The sequence below is a fragment of the Malaya genurostris genome, chromosome 2 (genome assembly GCF_030247185.1).
Source record: "Malaya genurostris strain Urasoe2022 chromosome 2, Malgen_1.1, whole genome shotgun sequence".
NCBI classification, from domain to species: Eukaryota; Metazoa; Arthropoda; class Insecta; order Diptera; family Culicidae; genus Malaya; species Malaya genurostris.
Window position 1 is genome coordinate 299,796,478 of NC_080571.1, and position 22,335 is coordinate 299,818,812.

Below are 22,335 nucleotides of genomic sequence, written 5' to 3' on the forward strand. Positions count from 1 at the left end.
TACACACACACACACACACACAGAGACATTTTGCGTACTCGACGAACTGAGTAGAATGGTATATGACACTCGGCCCTCCGGGCCTCGGTTCAGAAGTCAGTTTTCACAGTGATTGCATAACCTTCCTATATGAGAAAGGTAAAAACCATGCAAATAATTATATGTGTCACAAAATAAATCTCTGCCTCAATATTCTAAACAAGAATTTACTGTGATTTTAACTATAGTTGTGTAGTCCTACGTCAACAGTTCGAACTACTCCAAAGGATTATCGCATTTAATTTTTGGACGTATCCTTAGTAGGTATCAACTTCGGAAGACATCGTGAGAACGGGAAGACAACTTTTTCACAATCAGCCTCGGGAGATGCTCAATATGTCTGGTATTTAAATTGTATTCGATTTTTTTCTTTTTCTAAGACTTTCTAAGATGTTCAAAAAAGAGTGTGCCTGTCGTTTTCTCATTCTGCACAACACATGAATGGAAATGGAGTATTTTTAGCATTTCATGGAGTGATCTTTTTAAAAATGACATAAATTGACCGTAACAGAATTACGCCTTTGATCACTGAATTGTTTTAGTTAGCAGAACTGCGTAATATGATGTGATACTAGTGTTTTGTAACGAATTAGTCTGCATTCATTCAGCGTAAATACATTCGATCATACTTGAAACAGCACAGCGTAGCCAACGGAAAACTTACAAAAGCACTTAAGTCAGTTCAACGAATTAAACGAAAATGAACTAATCAAAGTGTGAGATCGTAAAAATCGCACCATCGGTGTAGTTCGACGGTCTTTCGCTGGCACCATTTCCCTTGAGTGGCTCTTTAATTCGTCGTAAAACTCAAGCCTCCCCGATGAGTTCCCCCGGTCCAAGCTAGAAACTAGTTTGTAGGAAAATTAACCTTCCGAAAAAGTTTCCCGTCGTATGGAAATCAGCACAGAAAAGTGCACCTCCCCGTCAGTCGGACAGTCGACCGTAGCCTAATAGGACCGCTTACAAAATAACCCTCCTTCGGGGGTTCAACACCCAAAACTTCAACTCCACCTTTATGACCACCCGAATGGCAATAAAATTCCGTTCCACGTTGCTGCCTTGCCTGTTGGGAGCAATTAAACGAGATTATGCAATTCAAAGCTCAAAGGATCCGGAGAATTTTGAAGTGCCATACCGAAACGAAGTGGGGCCAATGTTTGTAAACCTCTTTTGGCTGTACCGCACCTCGGTCGCTGTTTCGTTCACTCAAATCCTTCCCTGAAAAGTCCAACCGTTGATAGATACTTTCAGCTGGCGAAATTCTCTTCTCGGATGGAAAACACAATCCTAAAATCACAAAACAGCACATTTTTACTCCACAGCGCCTACATCACTCAGCAGATAATTGGCATTGGAAAGCCATTAAAAGCAATGTGATACGCTGCTTAAACGTGTCGATTCGATGTACCGAGTTGTTTCCCCCACTCAGGACGGAAAAGTTTGGCATCGATTCCGGGTTAAGAAGATCGCAGAATGTATGGATGATGGGTTTCTGGATGTGGGTGTTGCGAGGGCGCTGATGGAAAACAGAATGAAGCATATTTCTCTTGGATATATATTCTTCTACAGCATCGGTGCTGGGTGGGGTTGGGTGAGTGTGAAAATATGGACGAGCATGGAAGGGTGGGGGCTGAAATATTGATGTTTCGGTCGTAGCGCCGCTGGGACGAATTTTTTTTCTCACAACGCCCCGTTCTCATACCGATCCGATTCAAAATGTCAGTAAACAATTTTGTAGCCGCTTAGGATCTGTTTGGTTTGGGAGATTTGATATAGCCATTTGTCGGCGGATGGAAGTTTGATATTCAGAACAATCTAAAAGTGTCATTTTTTGTTTGTTTGTTATGATGTGATATCTAGGTCAGTGTGCCAGCATCATTTTATGAGACGGTTTGTATCCGCTAAGTATATTTCATGCTTTCATGCTAGCTAGAATGTGTTCCTATTTTTCTTATGTTTCTATTCTACAATTCTTTGCAAAAGACAGAACAGCATATATCAGAACACTTCAGGGATGGAAACCCGTTAAATTGCTTCAACCAGATATTCGAACAGAACGAATTGAGTAAAATGTTGCCACAAATGACAGACTAAAATTTCGTTAATTAATGGTTTTTCGAGATGAAAATTACGTCATTACGGTATTTTGAGCTTAAAACTTTCGATCTCGTTTATGTACCTCGCCAAGGGATCAACAGAAGTGACCCGAAAAAATGTTTGCTGGCTCTTGGAAAATGCTACGGAGATGGCATAATTGCTGAACTGAATTTAGGGGAGTGTTTCCGAGCTTCAGTTTGCACCATCACTGTCATGAACATTTGCTATTCATTCACCAACAAACACCGAATTTGAAAAAAAAAATGTTATACTCACAGAAAGGGGCACACAAAAGTTTGTTCAAGTCCGAATTTTCTAAAACTTTAACGACTCTCTTCTCCATAATCCTAAGCTTGCTCATTTGCTTTGATGTCAATCTTAGGATTCTGGAAATTTTTGTTCCTAAAGTTTCAATAACTTCATTTGCTAAACCAGTTAATTTTTGAGCACTTCAAGGATTCGAAGGGATTTAGGGATCTTCAAATGAACACTTGTTCATTTTTGAGACCAGATGCGATCTCATTTCGCCACAGCCTTGACAGTCGAAGTTGGTATGACTTTACGATTCATTCGAGGTAGTTCTTAGATCATTGAACACATCCCATAACTGGTGCTTAAACGTGAAAAATTTTATTTTTAGCGGACAATTACTAAAACATCTTAAGGGGCGGTGAGTCAACTACACGAGCAGAAAGAAAAGAAAGTGAATCATTCCGGTTGGTTCAGGTCCAAAGCTCAGTTTCGGTTCTAGTATTCAGAATTCAGTTCATCATTGAATCAATTGCGGGACATTCGCAGTTTTACTTCAAACAAGAGCGATTGCGTCATCCTGCTGCTGGTCGTTTACATTGGAGCAAAATGGGGAACATTATACAAAATCAACCCTTCTAATTGATGCTTCATTCATTCTTGTCGACGCAGTTGACTCGTTCAGTCCAGATCAGAATCCAATTCTAGGGTTTAGTTCTGAAATCCAGTTTCAGAATTCAATACCTGATATTTTTCTATTCCCAGAACCCAGTTTTGAAATTTGCTTCCTCGCCCAGAATCCAAGGCCAGAATGAAGTACCATAATTCTGAAACTGAAACCGAATTTAAGAACTTGATTCTAAACCGGGATTTTGGAACCGAAACCTGGGACTAAAATCAGGATTGATTCGAGACCTGGACTTTGGATCTGAATTTTGAAACTGAATTTTGGAATAGTGCTTCAGATCAGAACTCAGTTCGGAAATTCCTGGCCGGATTTAAGATTCAGAATATAGTTTCAGAACTCTCAACCTGAAATTCTGGATCTTCAGACCGAAATCCAGGAGCAGAACTCAGATCCAAAATCAAGTTGTATTTCATTAATTGAGTTCTACAGTATATTTCAGAGTCCAGGTTGGGAGTTCTAGACCAGAATGCAAGGCTAGACTTTGGTCACTAATTTGTCACGAATTTGGTCACTAATTTGCCACTTATTTCACTGGAATAATATTTTAACACCATTCAATTCTACTAGATATAGTAGAAATGAATGGTGTTAAAATATTATTCTACTAGAAGTTTGTTACAAAGTTCAGTTCTACAATTCTAGAAAAGTAACTGAACTTAGGAACTACATTCGGAAGATCTTTGAACAAAGTTCTGGATCTTCTGAGCAGAACGCTGGATCCAAGTTCCAAAACAAAATCCTGGATCAGCATTCTGTAACTAAAACTCAGCTGTGGATCAGAATCCAGATCCAGAGTTCAGTGCTAGGATTCAGGTTCAAAATTCAGAGCCCAAAAAAATCCTCGTCTTGAATTCAGTTCCACAACACAGGTTCAGTGATGAGTTTATTTCTAGCATTCGGATAAAAACATTCGGTTCCTGAATTCCAGTTAAAGAGTTCGGAATCTTTAACATCAAGGAAACTAAACGATCCATTTTATTCGTATTCACGTCGTTATGTCTCTGATATCACCCACCCGCCTTGTTTTCTTTATATTTTCTTATAAAAAAACATTTCATGAATATTCTGTGAAATTTTCAAGTCCATCGAACGAAACTCAGCAAGTTACGGGTCTTTATCTTTCCTTATCTCATACTGTGAAAAAATAAGAGCTCGGCGTACAGGCCCAAGATTTCTGCTTAGATTGACCCTAAAACTTGACAAAAATTCTTGAAATATTTCATCATAACTAAATACAAAAGATAAAATATATTGTTTTGAAAATGTCAGACGTTTTCCTTTTCGTTGTTTATTCCTTTGGGGAGGTTTTACAGATACAAAATGGCGGATATTTTCATGAAAAATCGTAGTTTTAGCTTTACACAGCCACCAAAAATTCAAAAAATTAAAAATAAATCAAACAGGAGTTGGGGTCTAAAAAAACATATACTCTATCTACGCTAGTTTGATTTGTTGACTTCGGATTAGTCTGAGCTGAGATACAGTGGACACCGCAAATCATGATTTTTAAGAAGCGTCCTCAAAAATTACTCTTCACCGACTTTTCCCTCAATATTTTGTCACGAAAAAATTACAAAATGTTCTTCGAATGATGTTTTGTATTATGCAAAACGTTTAAATTTATTTTGTTGAACGATAGTTTTGGAAAAAATTCGCAATCAAGTTTTTTTTTCCATAAAACTCATCAGTTCATTAGCAGATTATGCTGATCAACTAATACCACCTCGCGGATCAGAGCATAATCCGCTAAGCAGACGTAAATTTTTCCTATTTTTTACTAATTGCTATTTGCAACGCACTTGTTTTACTATAAAAGTGCAGTGTCTATTCTGACGTGCCGAAAATAACGAAACCAATTCACGGCAATGCTGGCCGCACACAGATAGTAGTCATTTGGGAGATTGGAACCTCTTGGGTTCCGGTTTGTGCTAAAGTGCACATGACTAATTTCAATCATTTATGTTTCGATCTTTTTTCTGTTTTTCAAACCATTGCCATAGTTTCCTCTAACAGATATGACAGATTCGTATACACAAGTTCACGGTTTTCAGAAGATTTCTGCTCTTCAATGAGTGCGTTCGCATTTAAAAAAAATCGCTCACACAAATTAAGATTTAGTATTAGTTCAGAAAGTCCAGGAACTAGCTAGAAAGACATCATTTCTACCTTGCAATGCAATTGTTCAAGTACTTTTTTAACTTTTCGATACCTTACTTATTGGATGAACTTGGCTGAAAATAGGCTTCAGTTGCGAAGATGAATCTCTCTTATTCGTGCCAATTATTTTTCTCTTGAGTATCTTTTCGAGATCAGGCGAGGAAACATTTTGGAGCCTAATTCTTTCAATTTGGCCATTATTTTTTTCATTGACAGCACGGTGCATTGTCTTGGTTAAAGATATTTTTTCTACTTCATATGAGGCTGTTTGTTCGATTTCGCTCTTCAAACGCATCAATAACTCAATGTTATTATCACGTTTGATGGATTTTAAAGATGGCCGATGACATTTATTCCTCGGGCATTTAAAAACCAACACCATGGTTGTTCCAGCTACCTGTAATGTTTCCAGATGGCTTTCCCGGCCTGAATGCGGACATGAAAAAGGTTGGATCCATGTTTCGTCCATGGTTTCATACCAACGCAAGAAATCCTTTTTATTGCGACTAAACAGTACCGAACAGCTCTCTGAATCGTTTATGCGTTGTTACTTTTGTTCTATTGTGAGCGAACATAGTACCAATTTGAAAAAGACTATGAGAATAGATTTTCGTGTAAAATCATAAAAAGCATATCCTTTTGATGTGCTAGCCATCTTAGCACACCTAATCTCACGATGTTTGATTTTGCGTTCATCCATCACGATTATCAAAATTTGCTTGATTTTTCCCGGATGACAGAATATCAGAAATCTTTGGTTTTAATAGATCCGAGTGCGAGTAACACTTCTCAACTCATTACTTTCCTTTGAAAAACAATGTTTTATCAATACAAGGATTTCGTTATTTCCATTTTTTCGTGAATTAATAATGTCGTTTTCGCTTGATGCTAAACTTAACCCAGTTTCCACTTTATGGTGTATGAACATCTTTGTTCTGTCGATAGTACCAAGGGAGCCGGGCCGGATAAAATTCAGCCGAAATTTGTCAAACAATGTTCGTCATCTTTGGCTTCACCGGTGTCTATACTATTCAATCGTTCGCTTATTGAGAATTTTTTTCCTCAATCGTGGAAGAAGGCTTTAATTACCAATTCACAAATCCGGAAACGTGCATAATGTAATGAATTACCGGGGAATTTCTATTCTGAGCTGTCTTCCAAAAGTTTTTGAAAGCATGCTGTTGAACATTCTCTACCCTGCAGTAAAACACATAATATCTTTGGATCAACACGGTTTCGTCAGAAATCGCTCTACTACAACAAATCTGATGAGCTATGTGTCTTCGCTTATTAGCAAACTTGAAACACGTCAGCAGATCGATGCAGTATATGTAGACTTTTCAAAGGCTTTCGACTGTGTTCCACATCAACATGCAGTAGAGAAACTGAGAAGAATTGGCTTCCCCGATTGGTTAACCAACTGGATCTTTTCATACCTTTTAAATCGTAGTGCATCTGTAAGGCTTGGTTCTTCGTGTTCAGTAAGCTTCAACATTACATCTGGAGTTCCTCAAGGAAGTCATCTCGGGCCTCTACTGTGTGTACTTTTCATCAACGACCTCTGTGACAGACTTACAACGTGTAAAGTCGTATATGCGGATGATTTAAAGGTTTATCGCATCATAAAAACTCTGGTGGACTGTTGTGTTGTGTTGTGGATATCTATTGTCTGAAGTCACTGTACATCTCTCTGGTTCGTAGCATTCTCGAATATGGAGTTACTGTGTGGTCGCCGTACCACTCTATCCACATAGATCGTATCGAACGAGTACAAAAGAACTTCATCAGATTTGCCCTTCGGCAACTTCCTTGGCAAAATCGTTTACAACTTCCTCCCTATGATCATCGCTGCGCTCTCATCAATCTTCCCACTCTACGAAATAGGCGAATATACTTGCAGCGACTGTTTATATTCGATTTGATATCGCACAACATGGACTGCCCTGTGCTGTTGGCCGAATTAGATATCAACGTTCCTGGTAGACCACTGAGGAGAACTGAATTTTTCCGACCTGTGGCTCATCGAACGCAGTATGGACAAAACAATCCAATAGATGTTTGCTGTCGACATTTCAATAGCGTTTACAACCACTTTGATTTTAATATTAGTAAGGACACTTTCAAAAGACGAATAGGAGTAGAGTTAATTTAGAATTAGATATAGTCTGTGCGATATATTTTTTTTAATCGAAGACGATAAACAATAAACAAATTATAATAAACAGTTCCAACTTTAACTGCTGTCAAACCGTTTGTTTGAAGCCAGTTTCGAACCTAGTTTCAACGTTATTGAACTGAAAGTCGAGTCAGTTGGTTTTTAATATCAGGTTTTTTTCAATCCTCCGTTACTAAGTGCGAAATCAATACAGTTTCCTGAAAAGTGTTTGTTTGATGAAACAACCCTGGGACATTATGATCGAAAATCAGCTGTTTCTTCGTATTCGAGGAATCCAGGATGACCTCGATCATGAGTTGGCGGTTCAATACATAGGGTGCTGGTCTTACAAGTCAGTTGTTGTATGTTCGTGTCCCAACCTGGAAGGATTCCTAGTGTCAGTAGGATCATGGAACCAGCAATGCAATGGTTCTGCACACTCTGAATCGGCTGCGAAGTCGGTTGAAAAAGAATGTCAAAATCCACAAAAAGAATGTAATACCACGGCATTGCTTTTCGATCATGGAGTACTGAATGAACGAGTTCAGCACCTTCCACAAGTAATTTTGAAACTAGTTATGTAGTCCTACGTCAACAGTTTGAACAACCCCATAGTAGTTTTATATCGTATCCGACCTTTAAATGCGCAATTTTGTTTCAAGAAAAAATACCGAAAACTCTTCAAACTTCTAATTTCAAACTTCTAATTTTATTTAAAAAAATCGACCTATCTCTTTCAAGAGATAAACATCATTTCTACTTATACATTAATACTTCGAAATGGTGGGTCGTTCGACCCGGTACGAAATATTACCCACCTGTGCTTAATGTGTTTCACCGGCCCTGATTCCAAACGACGTTAACTTTTTCTGCGAACTAGCTTGATTTGCGAACTTCCGTTACTTTTAGATATTTCCTTTTTTCAGGTAGACGCATTGAGGAGTAGTAGAAAAGATCGTTTGCAACCGTGTTACCTTGGATATATCATAATAAAATGAGCATTATTAATCAAACACCCTCCTTCATCAAGAGGAGTTTTGTGGTTATTATTTCATAGAATACTAAATAGAAATGCTTTATGCACTCATTCCTGATAACATAGAGAATCAGGATTTAGAGCTGATAATTTCTGTAAACTCCAAATATAAGAACGAAATTTTCACTAACTGATTGTTTTGCGGAGATGACTACCGAGCCTTCGGCTGTGCTAGGCTATGAATTTTTCGATCTGGATCCAGCAATAAAATTTAAGAGTGTATAAGATTTTGAAATGATACTAGGGGAAGAGTAGGTGAACCGCACCCGTAAAAGAGATGAACGAATGTCGCGCCAAATACAATTACCAAAACTACTTTACTCGAAAAATGGCAAATTCTACATAGAAGGTTTTTACGAGTGATTTTCACAAAATAAGTCAAATTTTTTAATAATAATACTGAAAAACTTTTCAATAGATTTTGAAAATTTCTAGTTGGTTTACAAAAAAAAGAAACAATACAAATTTTTGATTTGGATGAAATTTTGTTCCAAAAGAGGCAATTCTGTTCCCTAACTACCGTACAAAATTCTTATTGGGCACTTGTCCAGCTCGCCGCTCAACCATCCATGGAAGTTGACCATCAACGTCTACTTCCCTTTCGGAGCAGCCTAGATCACCGTGAAGTGTCGTCAGCGGTTCCCAACTGGCTAAGAAGAACACTACGGTCCACCTGTTCCGGTGGTATAAGTCCACCAAACAGGTAAGTCGTGTGGCAACCGGCGGAAATATTTTCAACCAAGAATTAATCCACTGGTTTCCTGTTCCACGTCGTAAAAGGCCACAAAAATAGGAGCTCCCAAGCCGAGGTGTATTTCCGTGCCGATGACTGAATGGCTGCAGCAGCTTAAACAATGCAGTCGTGGACGGAATATCTTGGGTCAAAACGGAGAATATAAATGATAATCGATCGTATTAGTTGATTCTGTGAATTTCCAAATTTTTGAAATTAAATAACGCTGAACAAATGAGATTAAAAAACAGCAACATACAGAATTTTGATGTCGATTGTTCAATTTCGGATTTGCATATTTAAAAGAGAAAAACTATCAGAATGTTGTACGGGATTCATTTCTGGCATTCAGAAAGGCCAAATTGTGGAATTCTCTATGATATTAAAAACTGTTCGGAGCATTTTTCTTGAAAGAAAAGCTGTCAAATGCTGCCTTAATTCGCACTCGTTTGGTGCAAATTTCGAACTGCGAAAAGTTATCAAATCAGCTAATCAAATTTTTCTAGATTTGCACTCAATTGACGAATTATATCTCTGATTTGCATAAAGCAATCTTTTTAGTTCTTTAGATAACACCATTATTCAACTATAACACATGGATCACCGAGACTAACAATGGAAACAACATTTTTTTTGCAATTTTTTTTATTCATCAACATAATCACCTTTTAGGGTGATACAATGGTTCCAACGTTTTTCCAATTTTTCAATACCATGTTTATAAAAATAATAATCTTTCGTTTCAAAATCAGCTTCAGTTTCAGCGATGACCTCCTCATTCGAGCCAAATCTTTTTCCCTGGAGCCTTTTTTTTAAGATCAGCAAAGAGCCAGTAGTCACTGGGGGCTAAATCCGGCGAGTATGGGGAGTGGGGAAGCAGATCAAAGCCCAATTCGTTCAATTTCGCCATTGTTTTCATCGACTTGTGGCAGAGTGTATTTTGTTCCATCGAAAGCAATCGCGGCACCCACTTGGAAAAAACCTTTTTCATGCTCAATTTTTCATGAATGATAGTAAATACACTTCCATATGATATCTGTGTTATTTCAGCAATCTCACGGAGTTTCACTTCACGATCTTTCATTATAATTTTTGTCACTTCACTCACATTTTCCGGTGTTACGGCGTCCACAGGTCTACCCGAGCGTTCCGCGTCATTCGTGTCGGTACGACCACGTTTAAACTCGGCGAACCACCGACAAATCGTTGCTTTTGATGGACAAGAGTCCGGATAACATTTTTCAATCCATTGTTTCGCTTGCACGGAGTTTTTACCCATTATAAAACAATGTTTTATCAAAGGTCGTCAAATGGTAAGATAACTAAGTCCTCACAAGTCCCTATCTCATGCCTCCCCGAGCGTCTATGATGACATTTGGTCAATAGAACGGCGTCGACTGGGTGCTATCGCCTTCTGCGTTAGTAGCAGAATGAGAGGGTGCGAAATGGCTTGTAGGTTGAAGCCCATCCTAAAGTGCAGTGTTTATCATAGTATATTACAACATATAATTGTGTTGTTTATTACATCATGTGTAATTATTATTATTTTTATTATTATTATTATTAGAAGAGCTTAACTTACACTGCGACATTACCTGTTATATTGTATCATAGCATATTATTTCATATATTATCGTCTTACACTATTTTATGTTATTATATAATATGTTGTATGGTATTATACTGCATTGCATTATATCATATTATATTGTATTATATTATATTATATTTTATTATATTATGTTATATTATATTTCTATTATATTATGTTATATTGTATCGCATTATGTTGTATTATATTATATTATATTGTAGGGTTTATTATGAGTAATACTACGTACCTCTGCGCAAAATATAAATTTGTTTTCTCTATAAGTTATCATTTTTAAAGTAACTTTCAACTAAATATCAAGGTCGTCACAAGGTGAGCTTGGTCCTCACTGGATCCTGTTTCATGCCTACACGTGTGTCTGTGGTGACAAATGGTCGATGGAATGCGTTGATGGCAGAATGAGAGGATGAGAAATGACATATAGATTCAAGTAATATAATATCATATCATATCGCAACATATCATTTTATTCATTCTATTATTTATTATATAATTCATTGTACTATATTATGTTGTTTTTTATTGTTATTTTCATTATTATATTGATTGTTATTATTATTAATTTGTCATCAATAATAATAACATATATTATTTTCATAGATGTGGATATTATTATTGTTATTAGAGAAGAAATATTCTACTTCCTGCAGTATTGCGAAGATAGAAGAGCATAACTGACACTCTACATTAACTGTTATTTTATATCATGTTTTATAATATATTATATTATATTGTATGACATTGTATTATATTATTTCGTAATCTATTATATCATTTTAAGTTTTTTTTTATTCAAGAATATAATGTTTAAGGCACACTGCTTAAGCTCTAAGATGCCAAGGGCTTTTACTAGTTTAAAATTTACGACTAACTTAAAACTAGGGTTGTATCATTAAGTAATGTCATATTTGGGTCGCAGTGGTTGACTTTGACAGATCCAGCCTTCATGTGGTGATCGGCCGGTGAATTGAATATTTCATGAGAGTCTTCCATATGGCGTTGGTGAATATTCATGTTGGCCGCATTCTTCGGTCCGTGTGGGTCCGCGGATCATTTTATGTTATATTAATTTCATTACACTATGTTTCATTGTATTTATCAATATAAAACATTTTGCACGGGGGCGTAAAGGGGAGGGAGCATCAGGGCATCGGACGAATTGATGACTGGACGAGGGATTGTGGATAGCCAGCCCAAGTCACTTGAAGGAAACTTGTTTCCTTCTGAAGGTTTGAAATGAGTCTGACGCGCCCTTCTCAAACAAACCATCAGGCGGGTTCAAGCATGTATAGCGATATTCTTCATCCATGCACTGGATATTATGGTTGGAAGAGCATCTTTTATTCCCGCGGAATACGAGTAAGTGACTCTACTTACGTATCCGCCCAACCCTTTTTGTTCGCTTTTCGGTAACAGCTATAGTAAGAAGGTGAATGGATGAGTCATATCGGGGCTACTGTAAGTCTACCCGCATCCACTGGCAAGTCCTTGAACTGATGGTGGCTTCACTTCACATCACATCACATTATAAAACAATGTTTTATCAAAACACGGAACTCGGTTTTTTGCCATTTTTCAAACAAACTACAAAACGGCTTTACTCCAACCTCGATAACTCAGCTGTTTCTGGTCGGATCGACTTAAAATTTTGACCCGTTTCAAGCAAAGGTTAGTACTCTAGAAAGGCGTGGTTACTGGTTTACTACGAGCGCCATCTCTGCTTTAGTCTCGGGACTTATTGATCCATGTGTTATATTTAATAAGGTACACTGAGCAATTCCATAAATGCTTAGCAGATCATCAGACTCGACCTTCTCCGATTTGGATGAAACTTTTCACATGGCTTCAGTATGGCGAACCATAAGTTTTGAAACGATGGAGAGGTCAATCCCACTCACGACTGATTTTTAAAAAGGGCGTATGTATTTTTGCATTTCACAAAAATTGCCTTTTTCAAATCGTTGTAACTCGGAAACCGTTAATTTTTTTTCTCAATAATCACAAAATAATCCGAAAAAGTTAAATAAAAAAGCATGATTTTAGTTTTTTTAATAATTTTTATTTTAAAGCTGTTATTAAAACCTACAGATTGATGGCTGTCCCATCCGTACCTTTTGAAAAATGAAGTAGTAAATACAATTTACAGATATATTCGAAATTTCAAGTTCTCCTTGAAAGATAATCTTTTAAACAGTAGAATTTTATTCTACAAGTTAAAGGCAATAAATTTGTTCATGATATCCTTTCTTCTAAAAGTAGCTGTTCTTGAGATACATGGATATTTAATTATAACACCATATTTTATATTTCCATGAATTGTTTATTTGCTTGCTATATCTACAATTATAACATGCACATGAATAATTTTTAATTATATTTAAGGTTTTATTTATGTCCGACGGAGCTGCCTCGCAGTACAAAAACAGAAATAATTTTGCAAGTGTCTGTAAATTTAAATCAATGTATAACATTGCTACTGAGTGGCATTTTTTTGCAACTTCTCATGGTAAAGACCCATGTGATGCAGCACTCGAGGGTAATTTAAAGCGAATGGCATGACGTGAAAGCTTGGCTAAACTACATGAACACCCAATCACAATTGCAAAACAATTATATGAATGGGCAGAGCAGAGAAGTCGAAATGCATTCACGACCATGTCTTTTTGTTACGTGTCACAAGAAGAATATGAACGGGGTGTGACCGAGTAGAGTAGTATTTATAAGGATACCAAAATGATTCCAGGCACACAGAAATACCATTCTTTCGTTCCGATTTCAGAAACCACAATCGTCACAAGACTGTATTCGAATGACGATGCACGTAGTACTTATAAAATTTTCAAAAACTTAAAACCCTAAATATAATTAAGAATTATTCATGTACATATAATAATTGTAGATATAGCAAGCAAATGAACAATTCATGGAAATATAAAAAATGGTGTTAAAATTAAATACCCAAGTATCTCAAGAACAGCTACTTTTAGAAGAAAGAATATCATGAACAAATTTATTGTCTTTAACCTGTAGAATATCTTTCAACGAGAACTTGAAGTTTCGAATATATCTGTAAATTATTTTAGCTGTAACTTCTTCATTCTGTAGGTTTTAATAAGAGCTTTAAAATAAAAATTATCAAAAAAAATTAAAACCATGCTTTTTTTTTTATTTAACTTTTTTGGATTATTTTGTGATTATTGAGAAAAAATCAAAAAAATTTTTCAGTGTATATTTTTTTAGAGTGCCCAATCGATTTCCTACAACTTCTTCCTGAACGCCATTTTTGTACAATTAACGGTTTCCGAGTTACAACGATTTGAAAAAGGCTATTTTTGTGAAATGCAAAAATACATACATCCTTTTTAAAAATCAGTCGTGAGTCGGATTGTCCTCTCCATCGGTTCAAAACTTATGGTTTGCCATACTGAAGCCATGTGCAAAGTTTCATCCAAATCGAAGAAGGTCGATTCTGATTTTGTCACTTTTTCGTCTACTCATTCCTGGAATTGCTCCACTGCCTTAACTCTAAGATGCCGTGGACAGTTTGGAGGATTAGAAGGGCTGATTTTGCAAAATGTTTCCCAGTGTTGTCCACTTTTCGTTGTATTTTACTTCAATTCAAACGACCAACAGCAGGATGACGCAATCGATCTTCTTCAAAAGAGAAACTGGCTCTGCGAACGACCCGCAATTGATTCAATACTGAACTGATTTTTTGATACTAGAACTGAGCTCTTGACCTGACCCAACCGGAATGATACACTTGCTTAACTTTCTGCTCAGTTAACTGTGCAGGCTAGACTGAACGAAATATATCAAGTATTAAAGTTCTATACCTACGCAGATACGAGAAAGGTCTCATGAGTGTTCTTCTTTGATACTCGTTGATACCAAACATTTTAGGAATCTTTGATTTTGAATTATTTGTGATTATATATATGCAACTGAAAATGTTCTCATTATTTGTCTTATTTTCGATGGATGTAGCCAAAATTATGTTGATACGTTAGATCCAACAACAGATATTTGCATTCAAAAACATATCACTGTCTTAGAGGGTGCTAGAGATGGAGTGTACATTACTTAAATTGATAATTGTTAGAGTAGCACAAATCAACACCCTGCATAAACGCACAGCAACTATGAATCTATCCAGATTTCTGCAAGAAGGGTAAGCTGCTTTGGTTCATATTCCCATTCCATGGTTTGGAACCATGTTTCCAAAAGGAAAACTTCTGCGCTGGAAAGTTATCTAATTCAGTATTCATTGCTTCGAACAAGAGAACAGTATGACTAATCCACGTGAAATGCCTCAAGCATGCATACTTGCAAATAGTGTTCTCGGTACATCTCGCATATCTGAGCTCACAACTCGGTATATTTGTGCTGTCACAGTTAGTCTGATTAGGAAGGGAAGAGACTTCGGACGTTGCAGAATTTGACAGAATTTTGCATAAGTTAGTAACTTGGCTCAAAGTTTGAACCTTCATTGTCTAATCATTAGTACTTCTTCATTGATCATTTAAACGTTGAATTGGATATTGTCACATATCGTAATCCCAAATCCAGAAACTGGGACATCTATGAAGAGGGCTTGTTTCTGTTGCAGCATATAGAGATACTTGTCCACTACAAATTGTGCGAGCTTCTAGAGCAGGGGTTCCCAAACTATTTTGGGTCGAGGACCCCTTTACTAATGTCGTTTTCGTTTTTAAATTGCACTACACCGGTGTAGCGAAAGCTGCACCTAAACCGTTCGTTTTTACCAATTGCACTACACCAGTGCTACACTGTTTCTGCACCGATACCACTGGTGTAGCACTCATCAAAAGTTTGGTGTAGCTCTGTGCAATGGAATCGTTAATTGTAGTCAATGGTTACTGTTTATGTTTTCGTCATTTTTGTTCGTTTATTCATGCCTCAGTGTAGCACTGCACCGGTGTAGTGCAAATTAAAAACGAAAACGCCATAAAATTAACTTATACCTCAGACCACTAATTTCTTGCTTTTTTAATATTGATGTGAAATACTTACCAATTTCTGCGTATGGTCAAATAAACACAACTTTTTTAGCGTAAATATTTCAAAAACCAACTTATATTAAACAATAAGGGGTCGATTTCTAGACCTCGTCGACTCCCATAATCAGTTTTCGTTTAGGTCGACCCCCGCAAAAAGGATATCGACCCAAGGGTTCTATATCGACCACTTTGGGAACCCCTGTTATAGAGGAACTCCTTGGTGAAGTGCTGAACTTACTAGAATAATGCCGTTTTTCATTGAAAAACACTGATGGCGTGGATTGCTCTGATTTTGCACTTTCGAGCAGAAATGCAATATTCTGGCGGTGTTTCAGTAAAGATTTAGTAAAGCAGACCCTTCCAGTGCTTGAACGTTGGAATAGAATCAAAATTTTCATCACATCTTATACCATTTCTTTGTGATTATTTCTTTTTTCAATACGGTAAATTTTGAAAACATAAATGAACTGTTTATCGCGAATCATTCTATGCAGGAAAAACAAATTACAATAAAAACAACGTGCCGTGATTTAACTTATAATGCAAACACAAATGAATTGAGATAAAAATGCAATAACAAAAAAAACAAACGAAAGCCAAATGCGGGGTCCCGTCGATGTTTGCCCCGAAAGTTGAAAGTCCCATAATTACACTAATCCCGCCAATGAAGACGTCGTGCTGCCAAATTAAATTTTCCCGCTGTCCATGTCATGCTCACAATTTGCATGTCGCGAGCACGTAAACAAATCAGCAAAACACGCCATAAATCCCCGCTTGTGTGATGTACATGCCATTAACTTCAGCCACGACACGTCGGGTGGCCACTTCGAACATGCCGGGAGAATAAACCGACGACTTTGACACGGCCACCCTGGCAAGAGGCTAACGAAAACATGTTATTTGTTCATGAATAAATCAGCTTCTTGTCCGTTGAGTACCATCCCCCAAAAAAAGTTGGCTGAGCCCAGGATGGAAAAGAAAAACCAAACTGGGTAGGTACGGAAAACTGTTTGTCACATGTTTGAAAAAACGACATGACAGCCCAATGAATACGCCCGTTGACATGGATGCCAATAGAAACAATAACAAGTTCACCGGATTTCACGCGCCACCACTAGACCTGCCCTAGGACAGTCCAAAGTCGTTTTCGTTTGGAAGTCGGTGATACGTTTTCGGGTGGTCCAAGCTTCGGCGGCTAGAGTTGTGCGAGTGGCATCATCAATATATAGCAAGAACAATGACGAAACTGATGTAGGGGATTGATATCGACAGTTGACACTGACAGTGGGCAAATATTCAGTGATGATCATGCTGTAAATTTTCAATAAGGTAATTCATCAATTTGTTACAACAGGAAAGCAAAATTTTTTCAATCACAAGCTCATACTTTTAAATTATTTGATATTTTTTTCGCCAATACACAACGTATGAAAATGGCGAAACATCGGCGCTCTCCCCTACAAAACGCACTTCATCGAAACCTCGAGCTATCAGTTCATTGTACTTCATCGCAACAGTAAATTTGTTCACAAAGTTTTATGTTCGGTCTAGGAAATCCGTACACAACTTTGGTCACAACATGAATTCCGAGTAAATACGGACAAACAAGTGCCGACGATGGGAACCCATGCTGACAGTTCCACTGTAATGACGTGACTGTTTGTTTGTTCGCCTACGACACAGACTCCGATGGTTAAAAGTGAAGATTTTCCTAGTGACCCGAAAGATGTTTATTGGCCCGTTAAGGGTCAGATATCCGTATCGAGAGAATGCTTCAGGATACTATGTAGCTCTATTTTATCCATGAATGAACAGCGAACAGTGGAGGAAACATTCCGAGTGGGTGCTTTGGCGTGAAAAATCAGAATGGTGACCTAATTTGGTTCTATTTGTAACTGTGACAACGCGTTATTATGTTTCGTTTTGCTATTTTCAGTTGATGGCTTGATTACAGAAGTCAGCCGAAGTTATTTTGATCAACGACGGTGGGAGGATAGGGCGCGTTAGTCAGCAGCCTTGGTGACGGCAATAAACGACAACGGCAGAAACCGGATTCTTCTTTTTTCACATCGTTTACTTCCGAATTGTCAAAATTTCAGGATGCATAACTTTGATAGAGTTATTATAACCATACATTACAAATTCCATTGTTTACATAAATGCGTTGTTTAACTGTAATGTTTTAGAATAAAAAAAAATTCCTTTGTTTTTAAAGCTTCACGTGGCAGGCTCAAAATCGACTCTCATCGTAAATGTGTATTTATATTTAGTTAGACAATCAGTTGTGCTTGCTAATTTATTTTAGTAAATCTTTACGAATAATGGTGTTCTTTTATTTCGTCCTATTTTAGCCATGATAGTCACTCGCCATCATCGTCACAATTTGGCAGAATCTCCACGAAAAAATATTCCTAAGACTGAAAGCAGAATATGTATTGTACTAACACATTTAGAAAATGTTATTTACCCTTTTGAGCCATACCATAAATGTGTATGCCCCATTTAAAACCGAAACCTAATAGGCTAACTGCATATCTCGAAATAGCGATTAAAGTGACACCTTGTGATGGCTGGCGTCGTCAGCGTGGTACTATTACTATTAAACTCGACTATTTTAATTAATATTATTTGCATAATCAGATGAAGTATAGTACGGTTATTGAAAATCTCTTTCAAACCGTAAAATTCCTTAGTAAATCGTTGAGGAAGGAAATAAAATAAGGAAGAGCGAAATGACAATGGGTTTCTCCAGGCACCAATAGCTCGCTAAAACGCGAAAATTTGTATTATCCCGTTTTTTAGGTATCTTTACTTCTTGTCGATTAAGGAAACTTGCGTACAAAAACGATTAACCACACTTAATCTCACTACATACATTTGAATACTCTTGCATCAATGTTTCTGCCTTCTCTTGTAAAGGGTAATAGAATTATAGAAAAAAAACGACTTTTGATCGAGCTTGATCAGACGACCAGCTCGACGAGATCGGAAAATGTTTCTCTGTGTGCGTATGTGTGTTTGTGTGTATTGAAGGCTGAACCAATTAAAACAATCTTAGATTCGTTTGAAAGCTACTATTGAGTTATTGGTGAAGTTTGAAGATCAAGTGGCTATCCCTACCAGTTCCAGAGAGATGATGCACGGAACGACCGAAATTAGCTTTGTGCCTAATTCGTATTACTGTTATTGAATTAGTTGATTTTAACAACAAAATTTCCAAAATAACTATAAAATTAGTTAAAATTGAGAATTTACTTTGCTGAAAAAAACTCTTATTTTTAAAGAATGTATTTAGTTGGCGAATATTCTGGACACAAACCAGCAATATTTCAATCCAACACGAAATTCTCATTGACAACTAATTTTGTTATTAAAATCAAAAAATTTGTTTCTCTTTATCTATCACCATCATTACTGAAGGACAGCACAAAGAAAACAAAACTGAAATGGGTTTTATTAACAAGTTTATTATACAAAAACTCATGAGAAGTGGCAAAGCAAAACAATCCATTAAAAAGTTAAAAAAGACAGTCTTATTTAAACTGTTTGCAAATTGTTTAGTTGTTTTTCGCATGTGTTACGATATATCCATACATAAATTTAAACCGATTTGTGAAAACGACGTAAACTCTTAGTGGAAAGTGTATTTATTTAGAATTTGAAAAAGAATTTGAACGCATTTCAAGCTATTTCAACAAATATTTTATTATTATTAAGGGAATTAGAATTAAAAAATCTAAATTGGGAAAAGTAAGATTTTTTTACTTGTCTCAAAAAATAACTAACTAAAATCAGAAAATCAACTAATTTTTTCGCCAAAATACTGATTTCGGTCTTCCCGTGTAAAAGTGACGTAAACGACAAGTTAGTTTTTATCTATTTTTATTTATTATGTTTTATTGCCTTTCTCATATAGAAAGGTTATGCAATCACTTGAAAAACCGACCAGTGAAAATTGGCCCGGAGGGCCAAGTGTCATATACCATTCGACTCAGTTCATCGAGCTGAGCAATGTCTGTCTGTGTGTGTGTGTGTATGTATGTGTGTGTGTGTGTGTATGTGTCAAATAATCTCACTAGGTTTTCTCGGAGATGGCAGAACCGATTTTGACAAACTAGGATTCAAATGAAAGGTCTCGTGGTCCCATACGGAATTCCTGAATTTCATCTGGATCCGACTTCCGGTTCCGGAATTATAGGGTAAAGTGTGTTCAATATTGTACACCGTCACTTAAACCGGCGAAACAAAACACGTGAAAATTTTTCTAAACTGGTCTCAAAACTACACAAATCGATAGTCATTATCAGTAGGCAACTAAACAAACCAATTCCGGCTATCCTGGTTCCCGGTATCCGGTTCCGGAAGTACCGGAAATAGTGGCCATATATACCAAAATGGATCTCACTCACTTTTCTCAGCGATGGTTTGACCGATTTCCACAAACTTAGATTCAAATGAAAGATGTTCCGGTCCCATACGGAATTCCTGAATTTCATCCCGATCCGACTTCCGGTTCCGGAATTATAGGGTAAAGTGTATTCAATATTGTACACCGTCACTTAAACCGGCGAAACAAAACACGTGAAAATTTTTCTAAACTGGTCTCAAAACTACACAAATCGATAGTCATTATCAGTAGGCAACTAAACAAACCGATTCCGGCTATCCTGGTTCCCGGTATCCGGTTCCGGAAGTACCGGAAATAGTGGCCATATATACCAAAATGGATCTCACTCACTTTTCTCAGCGATGGTTTGACCGATTTCCACAAACTTAAATTCAAATGAAAGGCCTTTCGGTCCCATACGGAATTCCTGTATTTCATCTGGATCCGACTTCCGGTTCCGGAGTTATAGGGTAAAGTGTGTTCAATATTGTACACCGTCACTTAAACCGGCGAAACAAAAAACGTGAAAATTTTTCTAAACTGGTCTCAAAACTACACAAATCGATAGTCATTATCAGTAGGCAACTAAACAAACCGATTTCGGCTATCCTGGTTCCCGGTATCCGGTTCCGGAAGTACCGGAAATAGTGGTCATATATACCAAAATGGATCTCACTCACTTTTCTCAGCGATGGTTTGACCGATTTCCACAAACTTAGATTTAAATGAAAGATGTTCCGGTCCCATACGGAATTCCTGAATTTCATCCGGATCCGACTTCCGGTTCCGGAATTATAGGGTAAAGTGTATTCAATATTGTACACCGTCACTTAAACCGGCGAAACAAAACACGTGAAAATTTTTCTAAACTGGTCTCAAAACTACACAAATCGATAGTCATTATCAGTAGGCAACTAAACAAACCGATTTCGGCTATCCTGGTTCCCGGTATCCGGTTCCGGAAGTACCGGAAATAGTGGTCATATATACCAAAATGGATCTCACTCACTTTTCTTAGCGATGGTTTGACCGATTTCCACAAACTTAGATTCAAATGAAAGATGTTCCGGTCCCATACGGAATTTCTGAATTTCATCCGGATCCGACTTCCGGTTCCGGAATTATAGGGTAAAGTGTATTCAATATTGTACACCGTCACTTAAACCGGCGAAACAAAACACGTGAAAATTTTTCTAAACTGGTCTCAAAACTACACAAATCGATAGTCATTATCAGTAGGCAACTAAACAAACCGATTCCGGCTATCCTGGTTCCCGGTATCCGGTTCCGGAAGTACCGGAAATAGTGGCCATATATACCAAAATGGATCTCACTCACTTTTCTCAGCGATGGTTTGACCGATTTTCACAAACTTAAATTCAAATGAAAGGTCTTTCGGTCCCATACGGAATTCCTGAATTTCATCTGGATCCGACTTCCGGTTCCGGAGTTATAGGGTAAAGTGTGTTCAATATTGTACACCGTCACTTAAACCGGCGAAACAAAAAACGTGAAAATTTTTCTAAACTGGTCTCAAAACTACACAAATCGATAGTCATTATCAGTAGGCAACTAAACAAACCGATTCCGGCTATCCTGGTTCCCGGTATCCGGTTCCGGAAGTACCGGAAATAGTGGCCATATATACCAAAATGGATCTCACTCACTTTTCTCAGCGATGGTTTGACCGATTTTCACAAACTTAAATTCAAATGAAAGGTCTTTCGGTCCCATACGGAATTCCTGAATTTCATCTGGATCCGACTTCCGGTTCCGGAGTTATAGGGTACAGTGTGTTCAATATTGTACTTCGTCACTTAAACCAGCGAAACAAAAAACGTGAAAATTTTTCTAAACTGGTCTCAAAACTACACAAATCGATAGTCATTATCAGTAGGCAACTAAACAAACCGATTTCGGCTATCCTGGTTCCCGGTATCCGGTTCCGGAAGTACCGGAAATAGTGGCCATATATACCAAAATGGATCTCACTCACTTTTCTCAGCGATGGTTTGACCGATTTCCACAAACTTAGATTCAAATGAAAGGTGTTCCGGTTCCATACGGAATTCCTGAATTTCATCCGGATCCGACTTTCGGTTCCGAAATTATAGGGTAAAGTGTGTTCAATAATGTACACCGTCATTTAAACCGGCGTAAC